At 46.6% G+C, this 12,654-nt stretch overlaps 1 protein-coding gene across 12 annotated transcripts in view; it reads right to left on the bottom strand.

Moving 5' to 3' along the window:
• Nucleotides 1-12,654, bottom strand: part of DIS3L2 (DIS3 like 3'-5' exoribonuclease 2) — a 270,679-nt gene that overhangs the window by 217,182 nt on the left and 40,843 nt on the right. The gene's annotated exons all lie outside the window — the stretch shown is intronic.

Below are 12,654 nucleotides of genomic sequence, written 5' to 3'. Positions count from 1 at the left end.
TATAACAGGGTTTAAAAGAGAACTAGCTAAATTCATGGAGGTTAAGTCCATTAATGGCTATTAGCCAATGGGTAAGGAATGGTGTCCCTAGCCTCGGTTTGTCAGAGGATGGAGATGGCCAGCAGGAGAGAGATCACTTGATCATTACCTGTTAGGTTCACTACCTCTGGGGCACCTGGCATTGGCTACTGTCGGTAAACAGGACACTGGGCTGGATGGACCTTTGGTCTGACCCAGTACGGCCGTTCTTATGTTCTTAACACCTCAACACCTGGGACTGTTTGGGAAGATAAATCCCACTTCCCTTTTTGCTGAATGATTGATTAATGTTTGGTTGCTAACCTAAGGAGGATTTATATTTGCATTCTGTATGCATACACATACCAGTATATTACCCTATTGTATTCATAAAAAGAGGTGGTTTATTCCCTTACAACCCAAACATTTTGGAAGCAGTTTGAAAATCATTTTTCCCCGTCACAGAAGGATGGAGGACTTAAAGGGATACCAAATTTTTCTGAAACTCCAAATCTTTATTGCCTTTCCTTCAGCAGATGCAGTGGTGCAAGTAGAAATCATTTCTTGCTGGTACGCTGCACTGAGGGGAGGGACACAAAGGGTGGGGGAGAAGCACATGACCTCCTCCTCCCTGCCGTGCCCCCAGCCCTGGGCCCCCACGCTCTCCCCATCCCCTCCCCCCATGATCCACATCCATCCCACGTAACCTTGGGAGGTGTGGGGGGGCCTGTCCTCCTCCTCCTGCGCCAGAGACTTCTGCTGTACAGACCCCAAGCAGGAGGACTCAGGAGAAGCAGCTGTGTGGAAGAGCTGGGGGCCAGGCTGGGCGCGGTACAGCCGCGCCAGAGGAGCTGCCAATGTTCTGCTCCTTTCCCCGCTGCAGTTCCCGAGAGCCCTGAACCACAGGACTCTTCCGGGAACCACAGGGGGGAAAGGAGCAGAACGTAGGGCCACTGGGCAGCTCCATGCTGGCAGCTCCTCCAGCGTGGCTGCTGTACCAACTCCAGCAAGGCTACTGTACAGACCCCAGGCAGGAGGAGTCAGGAGACGCAGCTGCATGGAAGAGCTGGGGACGGGCTCCTCCTCTGTCTTTCCGGTACACCATACCAGCTATAAATATCTTACTGGCATGGCGTGCCGGACCGTACCACCGTAGTTACACCACTGAGCACAGATCATACAGGAGAAACTGGGATGCTCTTGGCTTTTCCAGGAGAGATAAATACACAACGGGGATCATTCTACTGACGATCTTCATCGGGATCGTCAAACTGCCCTACATCGAAAGAGGGGATATTTCTGATTCTCCTCTTTTTTAATATCCAGGGGGAACAGTTGCAACATCTACTTCAAGGGGCAAGATCATAGCAATCAGACACAAGGTGCACATTAGTAGGCTATCGATACATGTCTCCGAAGCATGGTGGGCGTTCCCTGTTGTGACCTATTGCATTAAGACTTTGGCTCATTCACTTCCAATTACCTTTTATTAAAAAACAGTTCTAAAAGCAACATCTGGGGGAAGAGGAAATTTAATGCAACATTTCCTTCTATGAAAAACAGCTTTTATTTACCCCAGATAAATATCCCTCTAGCTATTACCACTCCGTGAGCAGCCAATTTAAAAGTTAAGTGCAGCCTACAGCAATAATAAATTGGACTGTCTCTGTAGCCTCCATGAACCTTTTATAGTTGTTATAACTGCTCACAGGGATACCTTCCTGGCTTCTTAGGGTTTTTACTCTATTCTTTGGCAGCATGAGTTATGTTAGGTTATTTTTAAGGTGCACACTCACCCATTCCTTTAGCTCTGGCCTCTCCTAAGCTCTTTATTATGGAATGAAGAGCTCCAAAGAACTTTAGTGATCACTACATTCCCATTCTCAAAACAGCATTCTTCTGATAGTGTGAAGGAGGGGAGGGGCTATGTGATACTGTCATGCCTAAACATTATCAGGGCTAACAAAGAAAATCTTGATTTGGATGAATAAAAAACATTTGCTAAAGCATGTCCGAAGTTAACAATCCCATCTAGAGGTTTGACTAACACTACATACGTTTAGGTCAACAGCTGTGTAGGGTAGCTGTCCAGGATATACCATTATGTTTATATTGTGCATGACAATGCTTCTTGACGTCTGTTTGAATTTAATTTTTCCTTTCCTTCAGATGTTGCCAAATATGTCAACAACAGTCACTGTTGGGCAAAGTGAATTTTTGTCAATATCTACTAGATAGAGTTTAAAGTGATTACCTCGGACATATGGCCCTAAAAGGAGCAGGTCCTGACTCCATCCATCTAAGACTACCCAGAGCCTTATATTACATCTTACCTCTTAGAGTTCCTGGAGGAGCACAGAGTTTCCTAGGATAGAAGGGGTTACGGTTTTTAGTGCTTGGGCCACTTCAGTGCCAGAATGCTGGAATACTTCCCCTCCTGTCAGACAAACAGCCCCACACTACCCACAAAGCAGTAATTCTCAACCTTTGGTCCATGGAGTCCTTTCTACAAGACCACTAGGATAGACTCATAATAGTGCAGGAAAGACTGGACCACCCCCTCTTCAGTCCTCCATGAGAGGTAATGATCGTGGTAAAAGGGTCTCCTTTTGAAAGGCTTGCTGAATTTCGATACTGCTTGGACTGTTTGTTTTAAATGCCTTTGTGCTGAGCAGACTCGGATATCTCCTACATATGATAGCCAATGATATGCATACATAAAATCTATCCCTGCCAGCACTCCTGACTGACCATAATGGGGCAACTCAGTGACAGTAATAAGTCCTATACTAGATACTGTTTTCAAAATACAGTAGAACCTCAGACTTACAAACAGCTGGGGAAGGCAGGTTGGTCGTAACTCTGAAATGTTTGTAACGCTGAACAAAACATGCTTGTTCTTTCAAACATTTACAGCTGAACATTGACTGAACACAGCTTTGAAACTTTACTATGCAGATGAAAAAAGCTGCTTTCCCTTTATTTTTGTAGTATTTTACACTGAGAACAGGACTGTATTTCCTTTTTGTTTTTATCTCTGATGCTGCCTGATTGTGTACCCCAGTTCCAAATGAGGGGTGTGCTTGACTGTCAGTTCGTAACTCTGAGGTTCTATGTAAGGCCCTAAAATGTTACTGATACAGACAGATAAGTGAGTGAGGTAATATCTTTTATTACCTCACCAACCTTGTCTCGCTAATATGCTGGGACTGACAGGGCTACTACTGCACGGCATACGGCGATAGAGAGAGCAATTCATGGCGGAGTTGTCATGCAACATACTCTACATGATAAGCTACTATTCTGTAAACACTACGAATTGCCAGGAACTCAAGCCTCAAATAATAACAAGTGATTCATGTGTTATTTTCTACCAACAAAATAAGTCTCCCATGAAAAAGCAACATGCAAGTCTGAATTAAACAAATACTATAAAATGATAGAAGATGAAGTGGAAATACTACACAACAATTAAGGATGAGGTGGAAGAGCAGGGGCAGGTTGCAAGGGAAGATTAAATGAAGTGTGTCCCTTCTTATACTATTACCCTGCTTTCCTCTTCTCAGTGCGTTGGAAAAATATTGCTATAATAATTACATGAACATTTTGCCCCATTCAGGTTATTCTACTACAAGTGGTATAATTATACAGGATTGGAATTCTGAGGATGGGTGTAAGCATGGTGATATGTTAAGTAGCTGAAGAAATATGATCTGTGAGTTAAATTACTTTCTTTTTAAGAGCCCAGTCATTTGAAAGTTACCATAGTTCCTTAGTTATATTATACTCCCAAGCCACTAGGCAAGAGGATGTGTGAAGAACCTCTGACATATAGCATGAACACAGCCACTGCAACTCCCTTAGCTCTGTTTTGGCAGGAGGCCATAGGTTGCATTCTTCAAAAATCTAAGCTAGTAATCTTCTGGGCCTAAAGGTCAATTTCCCATTTTAGTGGTGCCAGGTCAAACGTATTGACTTTAGATCGCAACTGATAGTAAGCAAAGATATACCCGATCAGGAACGGAAGGAGGCTGCCCTTGATAGTGGGAACTCACATGGTGAAGACAGAGCAGGAAGTAGCTCTAGGACCACACAAAGCTCTCAGAGAGGATATAAATGTGTCCGGAACTCCTCTCACTCTGCTTAAGATCAGGCAGAGCGAGCAGCTCACCAAATGCTACCCAACGTGTACGCTGGGAGGGAAGGAATGTTGAGAAATCCAAGCCCCCAGAATCTCCCCATTCCCACCCTGCAGCCGGAAAGTGGAGGGATGGGGAAAGAAGAAAAGAATTCTTTCCTTCCTAACTGCCAAGGAGCTATTTCATAAAGCATGGTCACACCTCTTTAGAATCCCAGCTCCTTATCCTGACACTACTCTATTATATTTTCACCAGGACGACTCAATCTCATGATATCACATCACAACTATTTGGGGCTCTGCTCTCAATAGAGTTTCAAAGTTGAAGACCCATGTTATTAACACTGTCAGCTCTTCAGGCAAATATACTAATTTACAAGACCAAAACCCTTTGTTATGCAAGCCATATCCCCCACACACCCCCAATTCATTTATTCCCCCTAACCTGCACTGGCGTTCTGAGTGCTCCAAACCTAGCATTTAGGATGTGGCAGCATAATAGGACCCAGCACAGAGGATCATCATTAAGATGGGAAATCTGTGGTAGGGAACCACCTGCTTTGGGAAAAGCAAGTTCTCACTCCCAGGACTGTGGCCAGCCTTTTTTGGAATGCAGGAGGCACAAACACATCAGATTGGTGGACTAACAACCAAATCCCTTGTGGTAAAAAGGAAACCAACAAAACAACCAACAAATCCAGTCTTCAGACAGTCAAGCACACAAGTGAGTTGGGAGTAGTAAAAAATAAAAACCATCAACATGCAAAAGGTCTACCAAACCAAAATGTGTATATTTTTTAAATGTACACTGAGGGTATGTCTACACTACAATTAATAACCAGTGGTTGGCTGGGGCCAGCTGACTCGGGCTAAGAGGCTATTTAATTGAGGTATAGATGGGGCTTGGGCTGCAACCTGAGTTCTGGGACCGTCCCCCTTCACAGGGTCCTAGAGCCTGGGCTCCAAGCTAAATGCATATGACCTCTCTGCTGGTACATAGCCTCTCCACAGGCAAGACCCTTGCAATACCTCCTGAGTGGTCCCAACTGGTAACTGGGCCCTGGCATGCCCAGGCAAATTCTGCAAGGGATCTTGAAGAAGCAAGGGGCCCCAAAGGTGTAGTGAACAGGTCCATCAGTGCCCATGCCGCTAGCTACTGGGTCGGTAGTGAAGACTTCAATGGTTTCTATGGTGGAAGAAAGTCTTACACTCCACCATGGCATAGCAAGCAGATGCAGGCCTAGCAGTTGTCTACTACTATAGAGAGCGCCCACATGCAGGGCCATAGAGTGCACCCTAACCCCCGCCAGGCATCTTGTCAATGTATGCCACTGGAACACAGGTGAACAGGTGAGAGAATGTGGATGGTGCAACACAAGCCACCACCATTTCAAACAATTCATGTGTGTGTTCTGATGACAGAGGAAAATTTTACAGTGATGGGTGAGTGGCGATGCAACAGGCCTGGTAATGCTGGTGGTCGTAGTCACAGATCAGCATGTAGGTATCTCCCAATGCCAATTATCATAGTTTCATGGAATGTTTGTATTTTTTGCAACATCCCTACCACCAGCTGACCTGACAGAGGCATAGCACTTGTTGCAAGAGAACTGTCCAGGTTTAGGGTTGACATTGCTGTGCTCAGTGAAACCAGACTCGCTGATGAAGGGTAACTCGCAGAGATCGGTGCAGGGTAAGGTCGCCCATCCTCAGAGCCAAGACTATTGGGTGTTAGCTTTGCCATTAGCAACTCTGTTGCCTCCAAGCTTGAAAGTCTACCTAAAGGCATAAGTGATCGTCGTCTGGTTCTACGGTTGCCATTGAAACGTAAGTGGTATGTTACTATCAGCAGTGCTTATGCTCTTATCATGACAAATGCTGACAATGAGAAAGAAAAGTTCTATAATGACTTACACAAACTCATTGTGTCTATATCTGCATCAGATAAACCGATTATCACGGGGGGGACTTTAATGCAAGGGTGGTAATCTGGCAGCCTGCCATCGGACAGCATGGGACTGGGAAAGAGAATAGCAATGGAACTCTGCTACTTAGTGAGTGCGTCAAGCAGCAATTCGCAATCACGAATACCTTTTTCCACCTACCCGACAAAAAGAAAACATCACAGATGCAGCGAGATCCAAACCATGGCATATTATCGACTATATCATCGTCCAGCGGCCAGATCTACAGGATGTACAAATCACTGAAGCCATGCGCGGGTCAGACTGCTGGACTGATCATCCAAAAGTCTGCTCCAAACTGTTATTCGTAATTCAACCAGCGCATTGCAAGGCATCACCTAAACCAATCAGACAGCTCAGCATAAAGTATTACAAGATGAAGCTACATGAGTGCAGCTCTATAATAACGTCACAGCAGTTTTGTCTGACTCTACTGGCTTGACGACTAGTGCTAATTTAAACAGCGAGTGGGTGACTTTTCACGACATGGGATATCAAGCTTCTCTCGCCACCATGGGTACAGCAAAACGACATTATCAAGATTGGTTTGACAAGAACGATCCAGAAATTCAACAACTACTCGTTAAAAACATGAGATGCATTGTCAAATTCTTGTATCCCATGTTCCTGTAGGCACAGTTATAACATACAAGAATCTGTGTCATGACATCAAATAAAAGACACGCAGGATCAATGGTAGAATGTCAAGGCAGTTGAAAACCAGACCTATGCCAACCGTCAAGAGACGAAAAACTTCTATGCTGCTTTGAAAGATGTATATGGTCCTACACATAACACAACAGTGCCTCTGAAAAGTGCAGACAGCCTAACACTGATCACTGACAAAGGAGACATCTTTCAGAGGTGGCGACAGCATTTCGGTGATCTTTTGAACACACCACCCAACACCACAGAAGAAGCAGTCAGAAGACTAGTGGAACAGCCAACATGTAATGACAACATGGACGCAGCCCCATCCCTTGAAATCAGCACTGCTATCAGTGCCATGAAGAACTGCAGGGCTCCTAGATCTGATGGGATTCCCGCAGAAATATCCAAGTATGGAGGTGAGATTCTGCTTAGGCGACTGCATGGACTATTCTTCAATATATGGAGTACTGAAATCATACCGCAAGACTTCAAAGACAAGATCGTTGGCACCATACACAAGAGGAAAGTCCGACTGTGGTAATGATCGCGGTATCTCGTTACTCTCCATCGCCAGAAAGGTTCTGACTAGAGTATTCTTTCATCGTGTGCTATGCAACATCACTAATTACTTACTACTGGAGGTTTTACGAACAGCAAACTTTGTAGCCTGTCAGATGCAGCAGAAATGCAAAGAACAGCAACAGGACCTTCACACCGTCCTTATTGGCCTGGATAAAACATTTGACACAGTCAGCAGACCTGGGCCTTAGCAATTATTATGTAAGTTTGGTTGTCCAGAAAAATTCACCAACATTCTGAGGCTATTTCACAATGGAACGATTGGACGAACCTGCATAGGTGGTGTTTGGTTTGACCCATTTCCTACCAATGGTATTAAGCAGGGCTGCATAATTGGTCCACTCTTGTTTAATCTCTTCTATGCAGCAATGCTCAATGTAGCTACAAGAGACCAGGATACGTTTCCGATCCTCTGGAAAATTATTTAAGCGGAATAGGCTGCGATCATCCATGAACGTCTTTGAGGCAATTGTTCATAAGCTGAGGTATACTCTAGGGGCACATATTTTAAAAGATATAAAATTGATTACAGACAGATTTGCAGAAAGGTATGGGCTGACAATCACCCTGAAAAAGACGAAGGTCATGTATCGACCTATGCCAGGAAAATCCAACATAAAAGTAAAAGTCACCATCAGAGAAACACAGCCAAACGATGCTACAGACATCTGCTATCTTAGTAGTATATTGTGGAATGATGTCACTGAAGACAAGGAGCTGACAAGTCATATCAACAAAGCTAGGTCATCATTTGGCAGAGTATCCGGCAGAGTCTGGCAGCAACACAATATTAAGCTTGAAACCAAGTCGGTAAAATAATTGTGCTCTCCAACTTGCTGTATGGGTGAAAAACCTGGACTTGCTACAGGCATCACATTAAGCTTCTAGATAAGTCCCACTTATGACACCTGTGTGCCATGCTCTGCATCACATGGCAGGATAAAGTTACCAATGAGGAGGTTCTGGAATGCAGTCACTCTACAGGACTTGAAGCCAGGCTTATCACATCATAGTTACACTGGGCTGGTCATTTGTTAAGGATGGACGACACCAGAATGCCAAGGCAGTTCCTGCGTAGTGAACTGAAAGTGGACAACTGCATACAAGGCGGCCGGAAGAAACACTTCAAGGCCACACCAATGCATAACTCAAAACACTGCAACGTTGACGTTGACAGCTGGGAGTCAGTAAGAGGTAGGTCACGCTGGCAAGCAATAGGTAACAATGGGGTTACCCAGTTCAAGATTAGTGGCAAGCAGTTGGCAACAATGGGGTTACCCAGTTCAAGATTAACTGGCAAGCAGAAGGCAACAACGGAGTTACCCAGTTCAAGATTAGCTGGCAAGCAGCCGGCAATAATGGGGTTACCCGGTTCAAGATTAACTGGCAAGAAGGAGGCAACATTGGGATTACCCAGTTCAAGATTAACCGCAGTATAGATCTTAAAGCACAGAGGCGGAGTGATAAATAGCGGCATACTCAGCAGACACAGTCTTTAACCCCTTCCTCCACCTCAAGCTACCTGTGCACTTCATGAGGAAAGGACTGCCACTCGCACATCGGTCTTTTTAGCCATAACCGTACACACACGAGGTAAAACTGTCGCCAGCGTCATTTTCGATCAGGAAGGACAGTAACAGCAAGTCAAGTGTATAATTCTTGGCAAAATTAACCGTAATAAATCCCAATACAACCCTGTGGCACCGTTCCCAAAAAACTAATGCAAACAACTTTTCATAGCAACAAACTCCAAGAAACTAGGGAGCTGGGATGCCCCCACTGACTAAGTTGCTGATGGCAAGAAACCGACCGGGACATAGTGCAGCACAGGGGTGGATTTAGAGTTAGTGGGGCCCTGTGCGCAGCTTCATTTTCGGCCCCCCCTTGGGACCGAGCCAAGAAAAAGAAAGCCAGACCCCTGTCCACCCCAGGCGCGGGTCCAGATCTGGGTGCAGGCCACGGTGGCGACTGACGGGACCATAGGTGTGGGAACTAGGGGTGCGGGCAGGGCTGCCAACAGAATTGCCAGGCCCCTGGGCAAGGTGGGGGGACCCGGAAGGGGCAGGGCCTCAGGAAGAAGAGGTGGGGCTGGGGGCTAGCCTCCCCCAGCCAGCCCTTCAGCACTGCCCGGGCCACACCACGCAGAGGGCTCCAGCGGTAATTTAAAGGGCCTATGGTTCCAGCCACTGCCGGGAGCCCCAGGCCTTTTTAAATTGCTGGGCCCTGGGACATCTGCCCCTTCCCTCCCACACACCCCGCTGGCAGCCCTCGGTGCGAGAGGGGGCTGCAGCTCTCCCATGGGGGGAAGGATAGCTCAGTGGTTTGAGCATTGGCCTGCTAAACTCAGGGTTGTGAGTTCAATCCTTGAGGGGGCCACTTAAGGATCTTGGGCAAAATCAGTACTTGGGCCTGCTAGTGAAGGCAGGGGGCTGGACTTGATGACCTTTCAAGGTCCCTTCCAGTTCTAGGAGATAGGATATCTCCTTTATTTAATTTAATTTTATTTAATTTAATTTAGTTTTATGCGGGGCTCCACTGTTGCCCCGTGCCAATTATGTTAAAACCTATTGTTAGGAGCACAGAACTGCCCGGGCTCCTGGGGAGACAGGGAGGGGCCTGAGCCCCGCCACAGGGGCTGCACTGCAGCCGCAGCTGCTAAGGGGGATCGCGGCCACTTGCTTTGCAAGCACCCAGTGGCCAGGGGAGGCGAGCAGAGATCAGCGCGTGGAGGCAGGTCTCTGCCCACTTCTCCAGGCCAGTCAGCCCGGGGCCACCGGGCGCCCAAAGCTGTCCTCGGCCATGAAGATCTTGGTGTCTCTTGTCTCCTTCTCCAGCCCCATGGTGGCTCCGCACATGCGCTGCCTCCAGGGCGCCCGGGGTCCCGGCTACACCCCGGGCCCAGGGCTCTGTGGGCTCCGCTGCTGCCCCACTAGCCGGCCCAGAGAAGCAGGCAGAGACCCGCCTGGGCTGAATACTCACCTGAAGTGGGAGCGGGGGCACAGCTCCATTGGCAGCCACCTGAGTGCCCCCCTGCCTCAGTGCCCTGATCTCTGCTCGCCTCCCCTGGCCGCTGGGTCCTTGCAACGCAGGCAGCTGCGATTCCCCCTTAACCGCTGCACTGCAGCCCCCATGGCCGGGCTCAGGCCCCGCCCTGTCTCCCCAGGAGCCCAGGCGGTTCTGCGCTCCTAACAATATGTTTTAACGTACATGGTGCAAGGCAGCAGCCAGGACCCCAGGCACAGTGTGGCAGTGAAGCCCCACATAAAACGTGGGGGTGCTGCAGAACCCCCCCCTGCACTCCTAGTTCCCGCACATATGTTTTGGGGGGCCCCTGTTGTTGGGGGGCCCCATGCCATGGCACGGAATGTTTCACGGTAAATCCGCTCCTGGTGCATCACCTGCGTGGCTTAACACACTCCTGTAGGTTTGAGTACTTAATTTAGCAACGTTACATTCACTGTGGAAGAGTCAGACTAAAGCCTTCTGGGTTATTTGCTTGCAGCCTCACCCGTGCTTCTTGCCAGTTTTCCCACTTTCAGTGTTTTGCCTGCAGTGGGAAGAATATGCTGAACCCATCTTCTTTTAGACTTGCTAACTGGTTTACACGCGTTTAGTGATCCAACCTCTACAGGAGCGAACATGGCTCTACTGAACACAGCTTTTCTCTCCTTTAAATGGCTACTGAATAAAGCTTGCCTCACCCTAATAACTGTTTGATTTTCAAAGGAGTTAAGTCATCCATAAGAGCAAACATCTCTTCCACATTTATATACGCACAGGAGTATATTTGCAGCATATTGGTTCCTATTTAATACTATGGCAGTATAATCACCCTTTGTGTAATGTAATGTCAACAATACATTGTGCAATAAGCACACGAGTCTTTTGTTCAAAGTCCTTTTACAATTATCTAGAAAGAAAAGTCAAATGTTCCATGCAGTCACTCTCCCTCTACAAGAGGGGACATCAAGAGGTTCAGTAAATAGCCAATGGAAGGTCTTGTAAATGGAAATCTAAAACTTTCCCCCAAAAGTCTGCTTCAAACAAACATTGGGCATGAAGGTGGCTAACGAGCAAGCAAGGAGCACTAACCTGACTGGCTCAAATTGTTCAGACAGGGTACGTCTATACTTACCTCCGGGTTCGGCAGTAAGCAATCGATCTTCTGGGATCGATTTATCACGTCTTGTCTAGACGCGATAAATCGATCCCAGAAGTGCTCGCCGTCGACGCTGGTACTCCTGCTCCACGAGAGGAGCACACCCAGTCGACGGGGGAGCCTGCCTGCCGTGTGTGGACCCGCGGTAAGTACCCTGTAGTTCGAACTAAGGTACTTCGACTTCAGCTACGTTATTCACGTAGCTGAAGTTGCGTATCTTAGTTCGAACTGGGGGGTTAGTGTGGACCAGCCCACAGACTGGACCTTTGCCTCACTGAACAGGCGGAGTTATTACTTTTGTCCTAGCTAGGACTCATCAATTAAAGAGACAATGCATTCTTCACATTCCTGAAAAGAATTCAAAAGCCAGATATTTATGTCTGGAGAAGAATTTGCAGCACTTCTGTCGTGTTCAGACATAAGAGCATAGCCATACGTGCTAGCTTCACCTTAGTCTCCCAGCAAATGGAGAACTGCAGTAAGGATTTCCCTGTGCAAAGCTGCCAACAGATTTACTAGCAACAAACAGAATAATCCAGCCATTTGATATAACATCCTGGGCATTGATGGGTGGAAGTAAAAAAAAAAAGAAAAAAAAAATACTTTTAAAAGGAGTGAAATTCTACAGGAGATGGAGACAGAAGTGATAAACATGCTTGCATTGTTCAAGTTATTTCACACATTCTTCATCTGTGCAAGACCTGAATGGTCATGAGATTTGGAGTTGGGACAAGACGAGTCCTCCAGGTCTCAGGCCCCACAAACTGCTGGGTGCTATTGGTTAATTAAGAACTGCAAATAGTACGCTTTAAATATACACATACTGACAGCTGTGCTCAAACAGCCAATCAAAATCATTCAATGCCATAAACATGAAGCCAACTAAAAAAGCCATCTGTCCCATTCATATTCTGGGTTAGTGTGGTGGGCAAAATACAAACCTCCTGCGGTAGTGACAGATAGGGCCTTCACGCCAAAGAGGTGTGGCCTAGTGTTTTAGGTACTGCTTTAAAATGATAAACTTTTAATCTGCTAAAACATTAGTCACAATTTAGCTAAGAGATTTGTGGATAGTTCTCTATTAGTATACGGTATACGCCATACATGAATAAGATCAGCGGAGATTATTAGAATAGGCTTTTTCT

The sequence above is a fragment of the Chrysemys picta genome, chromosome 9 (assembly GCF_011386835.1).
Source record: "Chrysemys picta bellii isolate R12L10 chromosome 9, ASM1138683v2, whole genome shotgun sequence".
NCBI classification, from domain to species: domain Eukaryota; kingdom Metazoa; phylum Chordata; order Testudines; family Emydidae; genus Chrysemys; species Chrysemys picta.
This window is presented reverse-complemented; position numbering and strand designations above follow the sequence as displayed.